This window comes from Myripristis murdjan, chromosome 1, assembly GCF_902150065.1.
Source record: "Myripristis murdjan chromosome 1, fMyrMur1.1, whole genome shotgun sequence".
In the NCBI taxonomy this organism is placed as follows: Eukaryota; Metazoa; Chordata; class Actinopteri; order Holocentriformes; family Holocentridae; genus Myripristis; species Myripristis murdjan.
In genome coordinates this window covers 38,763,217-38,785,480 of record NC_043980.1, presented here as the reverse complement: position 1 = coordinate 38,785,480, position 22,264 = coordinate 38,763,217, and the positions used below count along the sequence as shown (strand labels likewise).

Below are 22,264 nucleotides of genomic sequence, written 5' to 3'. Positions count from 1 at the left end.
GACTGGGGTAGAGGAGTCGGGTGAGGCGGGAGAAGGGGAGGGGCCTGCAACAGCCTCATCAACGGAGAGCTCGGGCGAGGACGAGGTGATGCGGGCAGAGGGCGGAGCTAGTTCAGACGGTGAGGAGGACCAATCACAGGCTGATGCGGGGCTGACCTTCAACAATCCTTTTCAGTGACAACTAGCTTGATCGCACGGGCTCCAGTTTAAAGATGGAACTAGGATTGTGCTGAAGAGAAATGTCCAGTCATCCATGTTTGGACTTGTGCGTATGTGACTGGCAGGCAAACGCGGTTGATGAAAGGGTTAAGAGAAGAACATAGTCCAAGCATGTGGAATGATAAGAAATAGAAGGAGAAATGTGAAACGGGCAGTGATGTTTGTTGCCCAAGTGTGCATGACGTATAAGGCTGTGCATTGGGCAAGCTGTGGCGTGTGTATTTGTAAGGCTGTTGTCTTTTGACACGCTGATCAGGGGAGAGCGCGGACGCAGTCCCCCACTACCATAAATTATGCAGTCGAGATTCCCACATTTGGGGAATTCGCAGGGGTCAGCACAGCCGGAGTGCAATGGCTGAGCCTCGCCCTGGGTGAACCACCTTCTTGATCATGGTATCTCCCCTGCCAGGTAAGTATGAAGTCACCGACGTGCCCGCTGGAGCCCCCTTCACACACACACACCACTTTTTCTCATGGTGCTCACACTGGCACAATGGAACAAACCCCGCCCCCCCCCCTACACACACACACACACAGACACAGACACACACACACACACACACACACACACACACACAGCCTGGAACATCACTTCACATCCACTCTACATCCCTGATTTTCCAAGGCTCACTAAGAATTTCAATTATTTCCTTGAGAACTTTGAATTGTGCACCCACCCACACACATCTCATCAAGAGTATCATGTGCAATCTCAAGCTAGACAAGATCAGGTATAATGTTAATGGTGCTCTTCAGAACTTTCACAAGAAAGGCCTGGAGGAAAAAGCAGCCTGGGCCAGTTGTACCCCGTAGCAGAGGTTTGACTAAAACAGCTGGTTTAGTGCAATTTTTGATTTGTGGGAGGTGAGCTATTGGCTTGTGGAAAGGCACTGTCTTCAGATGCTTGTCGTGGGATTCACAGTCCGCTTTGACCTGCGTCCCATATTTACAGCTTTCCCTGGGATCTGGTGGTTCAGTGTTCCGCTTTGATTCCCCAGGGGTTCCTATTTTCCGACTGGACCTTAACGCACCACGTGATGCGCAGGGGTCCAGAGGATGCGTTGGCTAAATGGCCGCGTTCAGACTGCCGGCGAATCTGATTCAAATCAGATTCCTTCTCAAATCCGATTTTTAGGGCTGACTGTCCACACTGTTTTTAGCAAGTGTCCGAATTGGATCTGACTCTCTTCAGACTGGGCCACATCATTGACCGATCTGACAGGTTGCTGTAGCAACGACTTTGGCGCGGAGGCGTCATCCGTCGCGCGTAGTGTAGAGTGACGTCACGGACAGTCAAAACTGATCTGAGTGTTTGGAGCTGTTCAGACTCAGATGCATCTGTCCAAATGTGATCTGAAACTCCCTCTCGAATGTGGTTTCGATCAGATTTGCAAAAAATCGGATTTCATGTGTTTTGTGACTGTTCAGACTACAAAAGAGCCATCCACTTTCCATCTGGATGGGCTAAAAATCGGATTTGGGCTGGCAGTCTGAACGTGGCCTATGCTTTCTTTTCCTGCAATGATATGACCTGTTAGTCGTTGGCTAGTGGCTGTGCTTTGTGTGCCATTTGCTGACGTGTGGTTCAAGTGTGTGGCGGGAGGTCCCAACCGTCCGCGGGAGTGACCTGTCCGGGAGAGGGGCGCTTCCCTCTGAGGGTGTGAGAGTTATCGCTTCTCGGCCTTTTGGCTAAGATCAAGTGTAGTATCTGTTCTTATCAGTTTAATATCTGATACGTCCCCTACCCGGGGACCATATATTAAATGGATTTCTGGAACAGGGAGATGGAATAGGGGCTTGCTCCGTCCACTCCACGCATCGACCCGGTATTGCAGTATCTCCAGGAACGGTGCACCCCCTCCCTCACCATGTGCAATAACAGCTTACGCTCGGCCAGCTCTTTCTCCAGCTGCAAACACGCATCGGCCCAGAACTTTGGACTTGCAGCCGCTGCCAACGGGACTTGTGTTATGCAGCGCTTACGCTTTACATCTCAAGTGCTCGTGCTTGCCGTCAACATCGCATACACAACTCCCAGCTCTCACACACAGCCAAAAGCTTTGTGTACAATATTTCTCCCCCGACCGGCTGTGTCCAATTCAACCGGGGGTTCCGCAACCCCACGCCGTGGACTGGACAATCAAATGACAAGACTTCTCCGCATCGTTCCTGATTTTGCACCGAGTGGATCCGCAGTCCTTTTCGGTGACAAATAGCTTCGTCGCACTGGCTCCAATTTAAAGACGGACCTGCTATTGTGCTGAAGAGAAATCTCCAGTCATACATGTTCTGACTTGACATACTTGTTTTGACGTCTGGGCCTTTTGGCTAAGACTGCGATGGCCTCTTCTTGGTGGTAAAAATCCTTGCCTTCCTGTGGCATTGGTTATTACCAGCTCTTGGGAGGAAATGCCACACATTCCTGTTGGAAAGTATCTCAACTTTCAGTGGCTCAGAGGACTTCTCTCCCTGTACTCTGCCGGACTAATACCGTGACCGGGCCAAACAAGTGATGTCGTGACTCGATCTCTGCCGGAAGCTCCTCCAGAAAGCCCTAAACTTTACTCCAAACGACTTGAACTGTATATTGTCACTGCCATTGAATGAAGGTTTTGATGTCAGCTTTAGATCTGCTGCCCTTTGGAGGGACTTCTGGACCCCATTTGAAAATGCCAAAACCCAGTTTGCTGCTTTCATTGTTGAGAAACCGACTGACGGTGCTTCTAAAACAGTTCTTTGTCAGAATGTTCAATGAGACGGTGAATGCAGAGGACATTTGTCTGTGGCTGGGTAGATATTGCACGGTTAAAGGCCAGGCTACCAAAGTGAGAGATGAGGATGGCATTTGGAACTGTGCTTGGAGGGTCCCCACGCGGCCTGCCGTTTTTAAAGCGCTACAGAGAGTGCACAACAAAGAGGAGTGCACAACTCCTCCCACAGTTGTGCACGTGACCAAATGAGGTGAGGAGAGGCCCCCGCCTATATAGGCTCTGCCTGACCTCGGAGATGAGGTCATCACTGAATACTGAGAGCTGACTGGTCAGAGGCCCCCGCCTATATAGGCTCTGCCTGACCTCGGAGATGAGGTCATCACTGAATACTGAGAGCTGATTGGTCAGAAGGCTGTGACATCACCCACTCCAGCAGGCCTCCATTCGCCGCCGTTGTAAAGCTTGAGTAAACACAAAAGCACCAGTGTTCCAACAAAGCCCCCTATGACATCATAAACCATCATGTCATCATAGATGATGATGTCGCAGGGCTCACAGCTGCCAACAAAGCCCCCTATGACATCATAAAGCATCATGTCATCATAGATGATGAATATCACAGGGCTCATAGCTTCTGGCTGGAGATGCTGTTGTTCTTGTACTTCTGGCTGGAGATGCTGTTGTTCTTGTAAGGTGGACAAAGTCCCCATCCAGCAATGGCCAGGAAATTGGGCACACCTTGGAGGAGTGCACCAATGGCAGGAGGTGCGACCTCTGTGCAGAGTCAAACCACCTCTTCAGAGGTTGCCCAAAGTCTTTTGCCAACAAACTGAAGGCAGCCAAACAAAATGAAAATGGAGGAAACGGCAGACAAGACCGAGCAAATTCAAATCTCCCGCCAAATCCTGTGACTGGGGTAGAGGAGTCGGGTGAGGCGGGAGAAGGGGAGGGGCCTGCAACAGCCTCATCAACGGAGAGCTCGGGCGAGGACGAGGTGATGCGGGCAGAGGGCGGAGCTAGTTCAGACGGTGAGGAGGACCAATCACAGGCTGATGCGGGGCTGACCTTCAACAATCCTTTTCAGTGACAACTAGCTTGATCGCACGGGCTCCAGTTTAAAGATGGAACTAGGATTGTGCTGAAGAGAAATGTCCAGTCATCCATGTTTGGACTTGTGCGTATGTGACTGGCAGGCAAACGCGGTTGATGAAAGGGTTAAGAGAAGAACATAGTCCAAGCATGTGGAATGATAAGAAATAGAAGGAGAAATGTGAAACGGGCAGTGATGTTTGTTGCCCAAGTGTGCATGACGTATAAGGCTGTGCATTGGGCAAGCTGTGGTGTGTGTATTTGTAAGGCTGTTGTCTTTTGACACGCTGATCAGGGGAGAGCGCGGACGCAGTCCCCCACTACCATAAATTATGCAGTCGAGATTCCCACATTTGGGGAATTCGCAGGGGTCAGCACAGCCGGAGTGCAATGGCTGAGCCTCGCCCTGGGTGAACCACCTTCTTGATCATGGTATCTCCCCTGCCAGGTAAGTATGAAGTCACCGACGTGCCCGCTGGAGCCCCCTTCACACACACACACCACTCTTTCTCATGGTGCTCACACTGGCACAATGGAACAAACCCCGCCCCCCCCCTACACACACACACACACACACAGACACAGACACACACACACACACACACACACACAGCCTGGAACATCACTTCACATCCACTCTACATCCCTGATTTTCCAAGGCTCACTAAGAATTTCAATTATTTCCTTGAGAACTTTGAATTGTGCACCCACCCACACACATCTCATCAAGAGTATCATGTGCAATCTCAAGCTAGACAAGATCAGGTATAATGTTAATGGTGCTCTTCAGAACTTTCACAAGAAAGGCCTGGAGGAAAAAGCAGCCTGGGCCAGTTGTGCCGCTTGGGCAGAGTCCAGTCAGCGTGTGGCTGCTGGGTGGAAAGTGCTGGAGCCGTCGTATCCCTGAAACAATAGTTTGACTGCCTTTAAGCGAGGATGAATGTGATTAGTTGTTTGGTTCTGACATTTGACTTGATTTAAGAGTACGGATCTAGTCATCATGGAAATGGAGAAAACTGTTATGTGGTGGAGAGGTCATGGTCCTTAAAACAGATACCGTCCCAGCGTTTTCCCATTTGGCCTACATTTTCCCCGTAGCAGAGGTTTGACTAAAACAGCTGGTTTAGTGCAATTTTTGGGGTGGTGTTTATGAATGCGGGGGGGGGAAAAAAGCAACACAATACATCACCCTCTACATTGAAGGAGGCGGGGACCTCAGCATCTCCTGTGAAGAGAGATGTTTAGCAGTTGGCTCCATTGTCCACCAGAGGCATATACAGCTGCGTTTGATTTGTGGGAGGTGAGCTATTGGCTTGTGGAAAGGCACTGTCTTCAGATGCTTGTCGTGGGATTCACAGTCCGCTTTGACCTGCGTCCCATATTTACAGCTTTCCCTGGGATCTGGTGGTTCAGTGTTCCGCTTTGATTCCCCAGGGGTTCCTATTTTCCGACTGGACCTTAACGCACCACGTGATGCGCAGGGGTCCAGAGGATGCGTTGGCTAAATGGCCGCGTTCAGACTGCCCGGTAATCTGATTCAAATCAGATTCCTTCTCAAATCCGATTTTTAGGGCTGACTGTCCACACTGTTTTTAGCAAGTGTCCGAATTGGATCTGACTCTCTTCAGACTGGGCCACATCATTGACCGATCTGACAGGTTGCTGTAGCAACGACTTTGGCGCGGAGGCGTCATCCGTCGCGCGTAGTGTAGAGTGACGTCACGGACAGTCAAAACTGATCTGAGTGTTTGGAGCTGTTCAGACTCAGATGCATCTGTCCAAATGTGATCTGAAACTCCCTCTCGAATGTGGTTCGATCAGATTTGCAAAAAATCGGATTTCATGTGTTTTGTGACTGTTCAGACTACAAAAGAGCCATCCACTTTCCATCTGGATGGGCTAAAAATCGGATTTGGGCTGGCAGTCTGAACGTGGCCTATGCTTTCTTTTCCTGCAATGATATGACCTGTTAGTCGTTGGCTAGTGGCTGTGCTTTGTGTGCCATTTGCTGACGTGTGGTTCAAGTGTGTGGCGGGAGGTCCCAACCGTCCGCGGGAGTGACCTGTCCGGGAGAGGGGCGCTTCCCTCTGAGGGTGTGAGAGTTATCGCTTCTCGGCCTTTTGGCTAAGATCAAGTGTAGTATCTGTTCTTATCAGTTTAATATCTGATACGTCCCCTACCCGGGGACCATATATTAAATGGATTTCTGGAACAGGGAGATGGAATAGGGGCTTGCTCCGTCCACTCCACGCATCGACCCGGTATTGCAGTATCTCCAGGAACGGTGCACCCCCTCCCTCACCATGTGCAATAACAGCTTACGCTCGGCCAGCTCTTTCTCCAGCTGCAAACACGCATCGGCCCAGAACTTTGGACTTGCAGCCGCTGCCAACGGGACTTGTGTTATGCAGCGCTTACGCTTTACATCTCAAGTGCTCGTGCTTGCCGTCAACATCGCATACACAACTCCCAGCTCTCACACACAGCCAAAAGCTTTGTGTACAATATTTCTCCCCCGACCGGCTGTGTCCAATTCAACCGGGGGTTCCGCAACCCCACGCCGTGGACTGGACAATCAAATGACAAGACTTCTCCGCATCGTTCCTGATTTTGCACCGAGTGGATCCGCAGTCCTTTTCGGTGACAAATAGCTTCGTCGCACTGGCTCCAATTTAAAGACGGACCTGCTATTGTGCTGAAGAGAAATCTCCAGTCATACATGTTCTGACTTGACATACTTGTTTTGACGTCTGGGCCTTTTGGCTAAGACTGCGATGGCCTCTTCTTGGTGGTAAAAATCCTTGCCTTCCTGTGGCATTGGTTATTACCAGCTCTTGGGAGGAAATGCCACACATTCCTGTTGGAAAGTATCTCAACTTTCAGTGGCTCAGAGGACTTCTCTCCCTGTACTCTGCCGGACTAATACCGTGACCGGGCCAAACAAGTGATGTCGTGACTCGATCTCTGCCGGAAGCTCCTCCAGAAAGCCCTAAACTTTACTCCAAACGACTTGAACTGTATATTGTCACTGCCATTGAATGAAGGTTTTGATGTCAGCTTTAGATCTGCTGCCCTTTGGAGGGACTTCTGGACCCCATTTGAAAATGCCAAAACCCAGTTTGCTGCTTTCATTGTTGAGAAACCGACTGACGGTGCTTCTAAAACAGTTCTTTGTCAGAATGTTCAATGAGACGGTGAATGCAGAGGACATTTGTCTGTGGCTGGGTAGATATTGCACGGTTAAAGGCCAGGCTACCAAAGTGAGAGATGAGGATGGCATTTGGAACTGTGCTTGGAGGGTCCCCACGCGGCCTGCCGTTTTTAAAGCGCTACAGAGAGTGCACAACAAAGAGGAGTGCACAACTCCTCCCACAGTTGTGCACGTGACCAAATGAGGTGAGGAGAGGCCCCCGCCTATATAGGCTCTGCCTGACCTCGGAGATGAGGTCATCACTGAATACTGAGAGCTGACTGGTCAGAGGCCCCCGCCTATATAGGCTCTGCCTGACCTCGGAGATGAGGTCATCACTGAATACTGAGAGCTGATTGGTCAGAAGGCTGTGACATCACCCACTCCAGCAGGCCTCCATTCGCCGCCGTTGTAAAGCTTGAGTAAACACAAAAGCACCAGTGTTCCAACAAAGCCCCCTATGACATCATAAACCATCATGTCATCATAGATGATGATGTCGCAGGGCTCACAGCTGCCAACAAAGCCCCCTATGACATCATAAAGCATCATGTCATCATAGATGATGAATATCACAGGGCTCATAGCTTCTGGCTGGAGATGCTGTTGTTCTTGTACTTCTGGCTGGAGATGCTGTTGTTCTTGTAAGGTGGACAAAGTCCCCATCCAGCAATGGCCAGGAAATTGGGCACACCTTGGAGGAGTGCACCAATGGCAGGAGGTGCGACCTCTGTGCAGAGTCAAACCACCTCTTCAGAGGTTGCCCAAAGTCTTTTGCCAACAAACTGAAGGCAGCCAAACAAAATGAAAATGGAGGAAACGGCAGACAAGACCGAGCAAATTCAAATCTCCCGCCAAATCCTGTGACTGGGGTAGAGGAGTCGGGTGAGGCGGGAGAAGGGGAGGGGCCTGCAACAGCCTCATCAACGGAGAGCTCGGGCGAGGACGAGGTGATGCGGGCAGAGGGCGGAGCTAGTTCAGACGGTGAGGAGGACCAATCACAGGCTGATGCGGGGCTGACCTTCAACAATCCTTTTCAGTGACAACTAGCTTGATCGCACGGGCTCCAGTTTAAAGATGGAACTAGGATTGTGCTGAAGAGAAATGTCCAGTCATCCATGTTTGGACTTGTGCGTATGTGACTGGCAGGCAAACGCGGTTGATGAAAGGGTTAAGAGAAGAACATAGTCCAAGCATGTGGAATGATAAGAAATAGAAGGAGAAATGTGAAACGGGCAGTGATGTTTGTTGCCCAAGTGTGCATGACGTATAAGGCTGTGCATTGGGCAAGCTGTGGCGTGTGTATTTGTAAGGCTGTTGTCTTTTGACACGCTGATCAGGGGAGAGCGCGGACGCAGTCCCCCACTACCATAAATTATGCAGTCGAGATTCCCACATTTGGGGAATTCGCAGGGGTCAGCACAGCCGGAGTGCAATGGCTGAGCCTCGCCCTGGGTGAACCACCTTCTTGATCATGGTATCTCCCCTGCCAGGTAAGTATGAAGTCACCGACGTGCCCGCTGGAGCCCCCTTCACACACACACACCACTCTTTCTCATGGTGCTCACACTGGCACAATGGAACAAACCCCGCCCCCCCCCCACACACACACACACACACACAGACACAGACACACACACACACACACACACACACACACACACACACACACACACACACACAGCCTGGAACATCACTTCACATCCACTCTACATCCCTGATTTTCCAAGGCTCACTAAGAATTTCAATTATTTCCTTGAGAACTTTGAATTGTGCACCCACCCACACACATCTCATCAAGAGTATCATGTGCAATCTCAAGCTAGACAAGATCAGGTATAATGTTAATGGTGCTCTTCAGAACTTTCACAAGAAAGGCCTGGAGGAAAAAGCAGCCTGGGCCAGTTGTACCCCGTAGCAGAGGTTTGACTAAAACAGCTGGTTTAGTGCAATTTTTGATTTGTGGGAGGTGAGCTATTGGCTTGTGGAAAGGCACTGTCTTCAGATGCTTGTCGTGGGATTCACAGTCCGCTTTGACCTGCGTCCCATATTTACAGCTTTCCCTGGGATCTGGTGGTTCAGTGTTCCGCTTTGATTCCCCAGGGGTTCCTATTTTCCGACTGGACCTTAACGCACCACGTGATGCGCAGGGGTCCAGAGGATGCGTTGGCTAAATGGCCGCGTTCAGACTGCCGGCGAATCTGATTCAAATCAGATTCCTTCTCAAATCCGATTTTTAGGGCTGACTGTCCACACTGTTTTTTAGCAAGTGTCCGAATTGGATCTGACTCTCTTCAGACTGGGCCACATCATTGACCGATCTGACAGGTTGCTGTAGCAACGACTTTGGCGCGGAGGCGTCATCCGTCGCGCGTAGTGTAGAGTGACGTCACGGACAGTCAAAACTGATCTGAGTGTTTGGAGCTGTTCAGACTCAGATGCATCTGTCCAAATGTGATCTGAAACTCCCTCTCGAATGTGGTTTCGATCAGATTTGCAAAAAATCGGATTTCATGTGTTTTGTGACTGTTCAGACTACAAAAGAGCCATCCACTTTCCATCTGGATGGGCTAAAAATCGGATTTGGGCTGGCAGTCTGAACGTGGCCTATGCTTTCTTTTCCTGCAATGATATGACCTGTTAGTCGTTGGCTAGTGGCTGTGCTTTGTGTGCCATTTGCTGACGTGTGGTTCAAGTGTGTGGCGGGAGGTCCCAACCGTCCGCGGGAGTGACCTGTCCGGGAGAGGGGCGCTTCCCTCTGAGGGTGTGAGAGTTATCGCTTCTCGGCCTTTTGGCTAAGATCAAGTGTAGTATCTGTTCTTATCAGTTTAATATCTGATACGTCCCCTACCCGGGGACCATATATTAAATGGATTTCTGGAACAGGGAGATGGAATAGGGGCTTGCTCCGTCCACTCCACGCATCGACCCGGTATTGCAGTATCTCCAGGAACGGTGCACCCCCTCCCTCACCATGTGCAATAACAGCTTACGCTCGGCCAGCTCTTTCTCCAGCTGCAAACACGCATCGGCCCAGAACTTTGGACTTGCAGCCGCTGCCAACGGGACTTGTGTTATGCAGCGCTTACGCTTTACATCTCAAGTGCTCGTGCTTGCCGTCAACATCGCATACACAACTCCCAGCTCTCACACACAGCCAAAAGCTTTGTGTACAATATTTCTCCCCCGACCGGCTGTGTCCAATTCAACCGGGGGTTCCGCAACCCCACGCCGTGGACTGGACAATCAAATGACAAGACTTCTCCGCATCGTTCCTGATTTTGCACCGAGTGGATCCGCAGTCCTTTTCGGTGACAAATAGCTTCGTCGCACTGGCTCCAATTTAAAGACGGACCTGCTATTGTGCTGAAGAGAAATCTCCAGTCATACATGTTCTGACTTGACATACTTGTTTTGACGTCTGGGCCTTTTGGCTAAGACTGCGATGGCCTCTTCTTGGTGGTAAAAATCCTTGCCTTCCTGTGGCATTGGTTATTACCAGCTCTTGGGAGGAAATGCCACACATTCCTGTTGGAAAGTATCTCAACTTTCAGTGGCTCAGAGGACTTCTCTCCCTGTACTCTGCCGGACTAATACCGTGACCGGGCCAAACAAGTGATGTCGTGACTCGATCTCTGCCGGAAGCTCCTCCAGAAAGCCCTAAACTTTACTCCAAACGACTTGAACTGTATATTGTCACTGCCATTGAATGAAGGTTTTGATGTCAGCTTTAGATCTGCTGCCCTTTGGAGGGACTTCTGGACCCCATTTGAAAATGCCAAAACCCAGTTTGCTGCTTTCATTGTTGAGAAACCGACTGACGGTGCTTCTAAAACAGTTCTTTGTCAGAATGTTCAATGAGACGGTGAATGCAGAGGACATTTGTCTGTGGCTGGGTAGATATTGCACGGTTAAAGGCCAGGCTACCAAAGTGAGAGATGAGGATGGCATTTGGAACTGTGCTTGGAGGGTCCCCACGCGGCCTGCCGTTTTTAAAGCGCTACAGAGAGTGCACAACAAAGAGGAGTGCACAACTCCTCCCACAGTTGTGCACGTGACCAAATGAGGTGAGGAGAGGCCCCCGCCTATATAGGCTCTGCCTGACCTCGGAGATGAGGTCATCACTGAATACTGAGAGCTGACTGGTCAGAGGCCCCCGCCTATATAGGCTCTGCCTGACCTCGGAGATGAGGTCATCACTGAATACTGAGAGCTGATTGGTCAGAAGGCTGTGACATCACCCACTCCAGCAGGCCTCCATTCGCCGCCGTTGTAAAGCTTGAGTAAACACAAAAGCACCAGTGTTCCAACAAAGCCCCCTATGACATCATAAACCATCATGTCATCATAGATGATGATGTCGCAGGGCTCACAGCTGCCAACAAAGCCCCCTATGACATCATAAAGCATCATGTCATCATAGATGATGAATATCACAGGGCTCATAGCTTCTGGCTGGAGATGCTGTTGTTCTTGTACTTCTGGCTGGAGATGCTGTTGTTCTTGTAAGGTGGACAAAGTCCCCATCCAGCAATGGCCAGGAAATTGGGCACACCTTGGAGGAGTGCACCAATGGCAGGAGGTGCGACCTCTGTGCAGAGTCAAACCACCTCTTCAGAGGTTGCCCAAAGTCTTTTGCCAACAAACTGAAGGCAGCCAAACAAAATGAAAATGGAGGAAACGGCAGACAAGACCGAGCAAATTCAAATCTCCCGCCAAATCCTGTGACTGGGGTAGAGGAGTCGGGTGAGGCGGGAGAAGGGGAGGGGCCTGCAACAGCCTCATCAACGGAGAGCTCGGGCGAGGACGAGGTGATGCGGGCAGAGGGCGGAGCTAGTTCAGACGGTGAGGAGGACCAATCACAGGCTGATGCGGGGCTGACCTTCAACAATCCTTTTCAGTGACAACTAGCTTGATCGCACGGGCTCCAGTTTAAAGATGGAACTAGGATTGTGCTGAAGAGAAATGTCCAGTCATCCATGTTTGGACTTGTGCGTATGTGACTGGCAGGCAAACGCGGTTGATGAAAGGGTTAAGAGAAGAACATAGTCCAAGCATGTGGAATGATAAGAAATAGAAGGAGAAATGTGAAACGGGCAGTGATGTTTGTTGCCCAAGTGTGCATGACGTATAAGGCTGTGCATTGGGCAAGCTGTGGCGTGTGTATTTGTAAGGCTGTTGTCTTTTGACACGCTGATCAGGGGAGAGCGCGGACGCAGTCCCCCACTACCATAAATTATGCAGTCGAGATTCCCACATTTGGGGAATTCGCAGGGGTCAGCACAGCCGGAGTGCAATGGCTGAGCCTCGCCCTGGGTGAACCACCTTCTTGATCATGGTATCTCCCCTGCCAGGTAAGTATGAAGTCACCGACGTGCCCGCTGGAGCCCCCTTCACACACACACACCACTTTTTCTCATGGTGCTCACACTGGCACAATGGAACAAACCCCGCCCCCCCCCCCTACACACACACACACACAGACACAGACACACACACACACACACACACACACACACACAGCCTGGAACATCACTTCACATCCACTCTACATCCCTGATTTTCCAAGGCTCACTAAGAATTTCAATTATTTCCTTGAGAACTTTGAATTGTGCACCCACCCACACACATCTCATCAAGAGTATCATGTGCAATCTCAAGCTAGACAAGATCAGGTATAATGTTAATGGTGCTCTTCAGAACTTTCACAAGAAAGGCCTGGAGGAAAAAGCAGCCTGGGCCAGTTGTGCCGCTTGGGCAGAGTCCAGTCAGCGTGTGGCTGCTGGGTGGAAAGTGCTGGAGCCGTCGTATCCCTGAAACAATAGTTTGACTGCCTTTAAGCGAGGATGAATGTGATTAGTTGTTTGGTTCTGACATTTGACTTGATTTAAGAGTACGGATCTAGTCATCATGGAAATGGAGAAAACTGTTATGTGGTGGAGAGGTCATGGTCCTTAAAACAGATACCGTCCCAGCGTTTTCCCATTTGGCCTACATTTTCCCCGTAGCAGAGGTTTGACTAAAACAGCTGGTTTAGTGCAATTTTTGGGGTGGTGTTTATGAATGCGGGGGGGGGAAAAAAGCAACACAATACATCACCCTCTACATTGAAGGAGGCGGGGACCTCAGCATCTCCTGTGAAGAGAGATGTTTAGCAGTTGGCTCCATTGTCCACCAGAGGCATATACAGCTGCGTTTGATTTGTGGGAGGTGAGCTATTGGCTTGTGGAAAGGCACTGTCTTCAGATGCTTGTCGTGGGATTCACAGTCCGCTTTGACCTGCGTCCCATATTTACAGCTTTCCCTGGGATCTGGTGGTTCAGTGTTCCGCTTTGATTCCCCAGGGGTTCCTATTTTCCGACTGGACCTTAACGCACCACGTGATGCGCAGGGGTCCAGAGGATGCGTTGGCTAAATGGCCGCGTTCAGACTGCCCGGTAATCTGATTCAAATCAGATTCCTTCTCAAATCCGATTTTTAGGGCTGACTGTCCACACTGTTTTTAGCAAGTGTCCGAATTGGATCTGACTCTCTTCAGACTGGGCCACATCATTGACCGATCTGACAGGTTGCTGTAGCAACGACTTTGGCGCGGAGGCGTCATCCGTCGCGCGTAGTGTAGAGTGACGTCACGGACAGTCAAAACTGATCTGAGTGTTTGGAGCTGTTCAGACTCAGATGCATCTGTCCAAATGTGATCTGAAACTCCCTCTCGAATGTGGTTTCGATCAGATTTGCAAAAATCGGATTTCATGTGTTTTGTGACTGTTCAGACTACAAAAGAGCCATCCACTTTCCATCTGGATGGGCTAAAAATCGGATTTGGGCTGGCAGTCTGAACGTGGCCTATGCTTTCTTTTCCTGCAATGATATGACCTGTTAGTCGTTGGCTAGTGGCTGTGCTTTGTGTGCCATTTGCTGACGTGTGGTTCAAGTGTGTGGCGGGAGGTCCCAACCGTCCGCGGGAGTGACCTGTCCGGGAGAGGGGCGCTTCCCTCTGAGGGTGTGAGAGTTATCGCTTCTCGGCCTTTTGGCTAAGATCAAGTGTAGTATCTGTTCTTATCAGTTTAATATCTGATACGTCCCCTACCCGGGGACCATATATTAAATGGATTTCTGGAACAGGGAGATGGAATAGGGGCTTGCTCCGTCCACTCCACGCATCGACCCGGTATTGCAGTATCTCCAGGAACGGTGCACCCCCTCCCTCACCATGTGCAATAACAGCTTACGCTCGGCCAGCTCTTTCTCCAGCTGCAAACACGCATCGGCCCAGAACTTTGGACTTGCAGCCGCTGCCAACGGGACTTGTGTTATGCAGCGCTTACGCTTTACATCTCAAGTGCTCGTGCTTGCCGTCAACATCGCATACACAACTCCCAGCTCTCACACACAGCCAAAAGCTTTGTATACAATATTTCTCCCCCGACCGGCTGTGTCCAATTCAACCGGGGGTTCCGCAACCCCACGCCGTGGACTGGACAATCAAATGACAAGACTTCTCCGCATCGTTCCTGATTTTGCACCGAGTGGATCCGCAGTCCTTTTCGGTGACAAATAGCTTCGTCGCACTGGCTCCAATTTAAAGACGGACCTGCTATTGTGCTGAAGAGAAATCTCCAGTCATACATGTTCTGACTTGACATACTTGTTTTGACGTCTGGGCCTTTTGGCTAAGACTGCGATGGCCTCTTCTTGGTGGTAAAAATCCTTGCCTTCCTGTGGCATTGGTTATTACCAGCTCTTGGGAGGAAATGCCACACATTCCTGTTGGAAAGTATCTCAACTTTCAGTGGCTCAGAGGACTTCTCTCCCTGTACTCTGCCGGACTAATACCGTGACCGGGCCAAACAAGTGATGTCGTGACTCGATCTCTGCCGGAAGCTCCTCCAGAAAGCCCTAAACTTTACTCCAAACGACTTGAACTGTATATTGTCACTGCCATTGAATGAAGGTTTTGATGTCAGCTTTAGATCTGCTGCCCTTTGGAGGGACTTCTGGACCCCATTTGAAAATGCCAAAACCCAGTTTGCTGCTTTCATTGTTGAGAAACCGACTGACGGTGCTTCTAAAACAGTTCTTTGTCAGAATGTTCAATGAGACGGTGAATGCAGAGGACATTTGTCTGTGGCTGGGTAGATATTGCACGGTTAAAGGCCAGGCTACCAAAGTGAGAGATGAGGATGGCATTTGGAACTGTGCTTGGAGGGTCCCCACGCGGCCTGCCGTTTTTAAAGCGCTACAGAGAGTGCACAACAAAGAGGAGTGCACAACTCCTCCCACAGTTGTGCACGTGACCAAATGAGGTGAGGAGAGGCCCCCGCCTATATAGGCTCTGCCTGACCTCGGAGATGAGGTCATCACTGAATACTGAGAGCTGACTGGTCAGAGGCCCCCGCCTATATAGGCTCTGCCTGACCTCGGAGATGAGGTCATCACTGAATACTGAGAGCTGATTGGTCAGAAGGCTGTGACATCACCCACTCCAGCAGGCCTCCATTCGCCGCCGTTGTAAAGCTTGAGTAAACACAAAAGCACCAGTGTTCCAACAAAGCCCCCTATGACATCATAAACCATCATGTCATCATAGATGATGATGTCGCAGGGCTCACAGCTGCCAACAAAGCCCCCTATGACATCATAAAGCATCATGTCATCATAGATGATGAATATCACAGGGCTCATAGCTTCTGGCTGGAGATGCTGTTGTTCTTGTACTTCTGGCTGGAGATGCTGTTGTTCTTGTAAGGTGGACAAAGTCCCCATCCAGCAATGGCCAGGAAATTGGGCACACCTTGGAGGAGTGCACCAATGGCAGGAGGTGCGACCTCTGTGCAGAGTCAAACCACCTCTTCAGAGGTTGCCCAAAGTCTTTTGCCAACAAACTGAAGGCAGCCAAACAAAATGAAAATGGAGGAAACGGCAGACAAGACCGAGCAAATTCAAATCTCCCGCCAAATCCTGTGACTGGGGTAGAGGAGTCGGGTGAGGCGGGAGAAGGGGAGGGGCCTGCAACAGCCTCATCAACGGAGAGCTCGGGCGAGGACGAGGTGATGCGGGCAGAGGGCGGAGCTAGTTCAGACGGTGAGGAGGACCAATCACAGGCTGATGCGGGGCTGACCTTCAACAATCCTTTTCAGTGACAACTAGCTTGATCGCACGGGCTCCAGTTTAAAGATGGAACTAGGATTGTGCTGAAGAGAAATGTCCAGTCATCCATGTTTGGACTTGTGCGTATGTGACTGGCAGGCAAACGCGGTTGATGAAAGGGTTAAGAGAAGAACATAGTCCAAGCATGTGGAATGATAAGAAATAGAAGGAGAAATGTGAAACGGGCAGTGATGTTTGTTGCCCAAGTGTGCATGACGTATAAGGCTGTGCATTGGGCAAGCTGTGGCGTGTGTATTTGTAAGGCTGTTGTCTTTTGACACGCTGATCAGGGGAGAGCGCGGACGCAGTCCCCCACTACCATAAATTATGCAGTCGAGATTCCCACATTTGGGGAATTCGCAGGGGTCAGCACAGCCGGAGTGCAATGGCTGAGCCTCGCCCTGGGTGAACCACCTTCTTGATCATGGTATCTCCCCTGCCAGGTAAGTATGAAGTCACCGACGTGCCCGCTGGAGCCCCCTTCACACACACACACCACTCTTTCTCATGGTGCTCACACTGGCACAATGGAACAAACCCCCCCCCCCCCCCACACACACACACACACACACAGACACAGACACACACACACACACACACACACACACACACACACACACACACACACACACACAGCCTGGAACATCACTTCACATCCACTCTACATCCCTGATTTTCCAAGGCTCACTAAGAATTTCAATTATTTCCTTGAGAACTTTGAATTGTGCACCCACCCACACACATCTCATCAAGAGTATCATGTGCAATCTCAAGCTAGACAAGATCAGGTATAATGTTAATGGTGCTCTTCAGAACTTTCACAAGAAAGGCCTGGAGGAAAAAGCAGCCTGGGCCAGTTGTACCCCGTAGCAGAGGTTTGACTAAAACAGCTGGTTTAGTGCAATTTTTGATTTGTGGGAGGTGAGCTATTGGCTTGTGGAAAGGCACTGTCTTCAGATGCTTGTCGTGGGATTCACAGTCCGCTTTGACCTGCGTCCCATATTTACAGCTTTCCCTGGGATCTGGTGGTTCAGTGTTCCGCTTTGATTCCCCAGGGGTTCCTATTTTCCGACTGGACCTTAACGCACCACGTGATGCGCAGGGGTCCAGAGGATGCGTTGGCTAAATGGCCGCGTTCAGACTGCCGGCGAATCTGATTCAAATCAGATTCCTTCTCAAATCCGATTTTTAGGGCTGACTGTCCACACTGTTTTTAGCAAGTGTCCGAATTGGATCTGACTCTCTTCAGACTGGGCCACATCATTGACCGATCTGACAGGTTGCTGTAGCAACGACTTTGGCGCGGAGGCGTCATCCGTCGCGCGTAGTGTAGAGTGACGTCACGGACAGTCAAAACTGATCTGAGTGTTTGGAGCTGTTCAGACTCAGATGCATCTGTCCAAATGTGATCTGAAACTCCCTCTCGAATGTGGTTTCGATCAGATTTGCAAAAAATCGGATTTCATGTGTTTTGTGACTGTTCAGACTACAAAAGAGCCATCCACTTTCCATCTGGATGGGCTAAAAATCGGATTTGGGCTGGCAGTCTGAACGTGGCCTATGCTTTCTTTTCCTGCAATGATATGACCTGTTAGTCGTTGGCTAGTGGCTGTGCTTTGTGTGCCATTTGCTGACGTGTGGTTCAAGTGTGTGGCGGGAGGTCCCAACCGTCCGCGGGAGTGACCTGTCCGGGAGAGGGGCGCTTCCCTCTGAGGGTGTGAGAGTTATCGCTTCTCGGCCTTTTGGCTAAGATCAAGTGTAGTATCTGTTCTTATCAGTTTAATATCTGATACGTCCCCTACCCGGGGACCATATATTAAATGGATTTCTGGAACAGGGAGATGGAATAGGGGCTTGCTCCGTCCACTCCACGCATCGACCCGGTATTGCAGTATCTCCAGGAACGGTGCACCCCCTCCCTCACCATGTGCAATAACAGCTTACGCTCGGCCAGCTCTTTCTCCAGCTGCAAACACGCATCGGCCCAGAACTTTGGACTTGCAGCCGCTGCCAACGGGACTTGTGTTATGCAGCGCTTACGCTTTACATCTCAAGTGCTCGTGCTTGCCGTCAACATCGCATACACAACTCCCAGCTCTCACACACAGCCAAAAGCTTTGTGTACAATATTTCTCCCCCGACCGGCTGTGTCCAATTCAACCGGGGGTTCCGCAACCCCACGCCGTGGACTGGACAATCAAATGACAAGACTTCTCCGCATCGTTCCTGATTTTGCACCGAGTGGATCCGCAGTCCTTTTCGGTGACAAATAGCTTCGTCGCACTGGCTCCAATTTAAAGACGGACCTGCTATTGTGCTGAAGAGAAATCTCCAGTCATACATGTTCTGACTTGACATACTTGTTTTGACGTCTGGGCCTTTTGGCTAAGACTGCGATGGCCTCTTCTTGGTGGTAAAATCCTTGCCTTCCTGTGGCATTGGTTATTACCAGCTCTTGGGAGGAAATGCCACACATTCCTGTTGGAAAGTATCTCAACTTTCAGTGGCTCAGAGGACTTCTCTCCCTGTACTCTGCCGGACTAATACCGTGACCGGGCCAAACAAGTGATGTCGTGACTCGATCTCTGCCGGAAGCTCCTCCAGAAAGCCCTAAACTTTACTCCAAACGACTTGAACTGTATATTGTCACTGCCATTGAATGAAGGTTTTGATGTCAGCTTTAGATCTGCTGCCCTTTGGAGGGACTTCTGGACCCCATTTGAAAATGCCAAAACCCAGTTTGCTGCTTTCATTGTTGAGAAACCGACTGACGGTGCTTCTAAAACAGTTCTTTGTCAGAATGTTCAATGAGACGGTGAATGCAGAGGACATTTGTCTGTGGCTGGGTAGATATTGCACGGTTAAAGGCCAGGCTACCAAAGTGAGAGATGAGGATGGCATTTGGAACTGTGCTTGGAGGGTCCCCACGCGGCCTGCCGTTTTTAAAGCGCTACAGAGAGTGCACAACAAAGAGGAGTGCACAACTCCTCCCACAGTTGTGCACGTGACCAAATGAGGTGAGGAGAGGCCCCCGCCTATATAGGCTCTGCCTGACCTCGGAGATGAGGTCATCACTGAATACTGAGAGCTGACTGGTCAGAGGCCCCCGCCTATATAGGCTCTGCCTGACCTCGGAGATGAGGTCATCACTGAATACTGAGAGCTGATTGGTCAGAAGGCTGTGACATCACCCACTCCAGCAGGCCTCCATTCGCCGCCGTTGTAAAGCTTGAGTAAACACAAAAGCACCAGTGTTCCAACAAAGCCCCCTATGACATCATAAACCATCATGTCATCATAGATGATGATGTCGCAGGGCTCACAGCTGCCAACAAAGCCCCCTATGACATCATAAAGCATCATGTCATCATAGATGATGAATATCACAGGGCTCATAGCTTCTGGCTGGAGATGCTGTTGTTCTTGTACTTCTGGCTGGAGATGCTGTTGTTCTTGTAAGGTGGACAAAGTCCCCATCCAGCAATGGCCAGGAAATTGGGCACACCTTGGAGGAGTGCACCAACGGCAGGAGGTGCGACCTCTGTGCAGAGTCAAACCACCTCTTCAGAGGTTGCCCAAAGTCTTTTGCCAACAAACTGAAGGCAGCCAAACAAAATGAAAATGGAGGAAACGGCATTTAAAAAGAGCATACTCAATGGCAGAATACCTGACCACCGTATCTGATCTCAGACTCGGAAAGACCCTGACCGGATACAGGCTGAGCGGACACAGTCCGGCTCTGGAGACCGGCCGGCACAGGCAGATCTGGACTCCCTTACTTGGAGAAAACAGTGTCAGCGCTGTAGAAGCAGCAAAATATGTGGACGCCTGTCACAGCCTTAGAGAAAAGCTGCTCCACACATGAGGATGGTCTCCTCACAACCCAAGCCCTGCCTTCTCACTCGCTCTCCTTCCTCCTGTTTTTCTTTTTCTTTTTACATGTGATGACAGGGTGAACGTTGCTCTGTTTTATTTTAACGTTTCACTGTTTCTATGTTCCTTTGTTATCTGTTCATCAAAAGATACTTTGGCGATACTGTATGTGATACAGTCATGCCAATAAAGCTTTACTGAACTGAATTGAATTAAATTCTTTTCTTTTCTTTTCTTTTTTTTTCTTTCCTTTTTACGTGTGACGATGACGTGCGCGTCGAGAGACGGAGAGGGGCCGATGTTCACGTGTTCTCAGTAACGCCTCACCTCGAAATGGGACCAGCTGCTCGTCCACCATTACCTCGCGGCCGGGGTCGTAGAGGAGCGGCAGCTCGGCGCACCACTCGTCCCACAGCTCCCTGACGGCAGCCAGTTTGTCTGAGGCGCGCCTCTCGGGCCTCGTGGCCCGGTCATCGAAGCGGAGGGTCTTGGAGCAGGAGTAGAAGCCGCTTCAGGGGCATGGTGGCTCGGAACACGGGCCTTCCTCACTCGGCGTCCCACAGGCTGACCGCGGCCTCGCCCTGAGACCTGTACACCCCGGCCAGGAGGAGCAGGCCCACGTAGGCGCGCAGATCTACGACGTCCATGTCGGTCCAGCCGCCGCCGCCACCGCCACCGCAGGAGCCCTCGCGGTTCGTGTGGACCAGCGCGATCCGCTCCATCCCGGCCGTGAAGAGCTGGAGGAACGCGGAGAGCTCCTCCCGACAGGGCTCGGAGGACCACGTTATCTTTCCGTTTCTCGACGGGAAGAACGAAGGGACGGACGGCGGCGGCGCGGCTCCTTCTCCTTGTCTTCCTCCGTCGGAGTCGCAGGGTTCGCCCTCTTCGCGTTCCTCGGCGCCGTCTTTGTCCTCGTTTTCCTCCTCCTCCTCCTCCTCCTCCTCCTCCTCCTCCTCCTCCTCCTCCTCCCCGGGGGTTTCTTCGGGCCGGCGCTCGCCGGCTCCGCCCGGAGACCGAGGCGAGGGAGGAGAGGCGAGCCGGGTCAGCCTGATACGGACGCGGGGAGCAACGAGGCCGGCGGCGGGTTCGGCGGGCACCAGAGACGCCCGAAAAAGAGCGGGCCGCTCGGGCTGTTCGCGCCCTTCTGCTCAGATTGAGGATCGCGATCGTGCTCGCGTATCGCGGTTCATGGCTGCCGATTTTTCCTGTAGAAAAAGAAAAGGGGAGCAGAGGGGAGCAGAGAGGAGGAGAGGAGAAAAGAAAAGAAGGAAAGAGAAGAGAAGAAACGAGGAGAAAGAGATGAGAAGAAAGAGATGAGAAGAGAAGAGAAGAGAAGAAATGAGGAGAAAGAGAAGAGAGAGCAGAAAAGAGAAGAGAAAAGAAAAGAGTAGAAGAGAAAAGAAAAGAGAAGAGATAAGAGTGAACGGGTAGGCGGGACCCTGCGGTTGGCGAAAGTGGCCAAGTCGGGGTCGGCAGGACTCGGGGGACGGCGTCAGAAACGAAGTCTGGGTCCGGGGGACCTGGAGGCGCCGCGAGAGTGGAGAAAAACGAAGAAGGGTGAAGAAATGAGAAAAAAAAGGCGAACAGAAGAGGTCTGCTAGACCCCGGAGGGAAGGGGAGTGAGAGCGGGGTTGACCCGGAGGACCCGGAGACGAAGGCGGCGGGAGGGTTAAATGTCATCAGCTGCACTCATGGGGCTCTAGTTTCGCAGACCTGGCGAGGCGCGGGCGCAGTGCAGCTGCGCTGCGCCAACTGGGTGTGTCCAAGTGGATTTTCCAAGTTTGGCACGCCCTGCGCCTTGGCGCAACTACTGCGCCGTTCCTCCTACCGGCGCAAGGGAGGAGAGAAGGCGTGGTGGTAGTCTACACATTTGACATGGATGAAGAGAGCAGCCGCATCACACACTCGGAACAGTGAGGCAAGTCTTGGATGCTGCAATGTTGCTGGAGCTACCTGCCATCCATCTGTCCACCCATCCATCTAACCACCCATCCATCCATGCATCTATCCTTAAATTTGTCTTCCTGAGTCC

The 22,264-nt window shown here is 51.0% G+C and overlaps 10 non-coding genes across 10 annotated transcripts; 5 read left to right on the top strand and 5 right to left on the bottom strand.

Moving 5' to 3' along the window:
* Nucleotides 1–472: 472 nt before the first annotated feature.
* Nucleotides 473–636, bottom strand: LOC115369274 (U1 spliceosomal RNA). The gene has a single exon (XR_003929154.1). It is a non-coding gene; the product is annotated as a U1 spliceosomal RNA (small nuclear RNA).
* Nucleotides 637–1,888: 1,252 nt separating this feature from the next.
* On the top strand, nt 1,889–2,079 carry LOC115369093 (U2 spliceosomal RNA). Its single transcript, XR_003929114.1, has one exon. It is a non-coding gene; the product is annotated as a U2 spliceosomal RNA (small nuclear RNA).
* Nucleotides 2,080–4,311: 2,232 nt separating this feature from the next.
* On the bottom strand, nt 4,312–4,475 carry LOC115369232 (U1 spliceosomal RNA). The gene has a single exon (XR_003929146.1). It is a non-coding gene; the product is annotated as a U1 spliceosomal RNA (small nuclear RNA).
* A 1,648-nt stretch (nt 4,476–6,123) lies between these two features.
* LOC115369088 (U2 spliceosomal RNA) lies at nt 6,124–6,314 on the top strand. Its single transcript, XR_003929113.1, has one exon. It is a non-coding gene; the product is annotated as a U2 spliceosomal RNA (small nuclear RNA).
* A 2,232-nt stretch (nt 6,315–8,546) lies between these two features.
* LOC115369153 (U1 spliceosomal RNA) lies at nt 8,547–8,710 on the bottom strand. The gene has a single exon (XR_003929132.1). It is a non-coding gene; the product is annotated as a U1 spliceosomal RNA (small nuclear RNA).
* A 1,274-nt stretch (nt 8,711–9,984) lies between these two features.
* Nucleotides 9,985–10,175, top strand: LOC115369082 (U2 spliceosomal RNA). The gene has a single exon (XR_003929111.1). It is a non-coding gene; the product is annotated as a U2 spliceosomal RNA (small nuclear RNA).
* Nucleotides 10,176–12,407: 2,232 nt separating this feature from the next.
* Nucleotides 12,408–12,571, bottom strand: LOC115369110 (U1 spliceosomal RNA). Its single transcript, XR_003929118.1, has one exon. It is a non-coding gene; the product is annotated as a U1 spliceosomal RNA (small nuclear RNA).
* Nucleotides 12,572–14,223: 1,652 nt separating this feature from the next.
* On the top strand, nt 14,224–14,414 carry LOC115369076 (U2 spliceosomal RNA). Its single transcript, XR_003929109.1, has one exon. It is a non-coding gene; the product is annotated as a U2 spliceosomal RNA (small nuclear RNA).
* A 2,232-nt stretch (nt 14,415–16,646) lies between these two features.
* LOC115369047 (U1 spliceosomal RNA) lies at nt 16,647–16,810 on the bottom strand. Its single transcript, XR_003929102.1, has one exon. It is a non-coding gene; the product is annotated as a U1 spliceosomal RNA (small nuclear RNA).
* A 1,275-nt stretch (nt 16,811–18,085) lies between these two features.
* On the top strand, nt 18,086–18,276 carry LOC115369070 (U2 spliceosomal RNA). Its single transcript, XR_003929107.1, has one exon. It is a non-coding gene; the product is annotated as a U2 spliceosomal RNA (small nuclear RNA).
* Nucleotides 18,277–22,264: the final 3,988 nt, after the last annotated feature.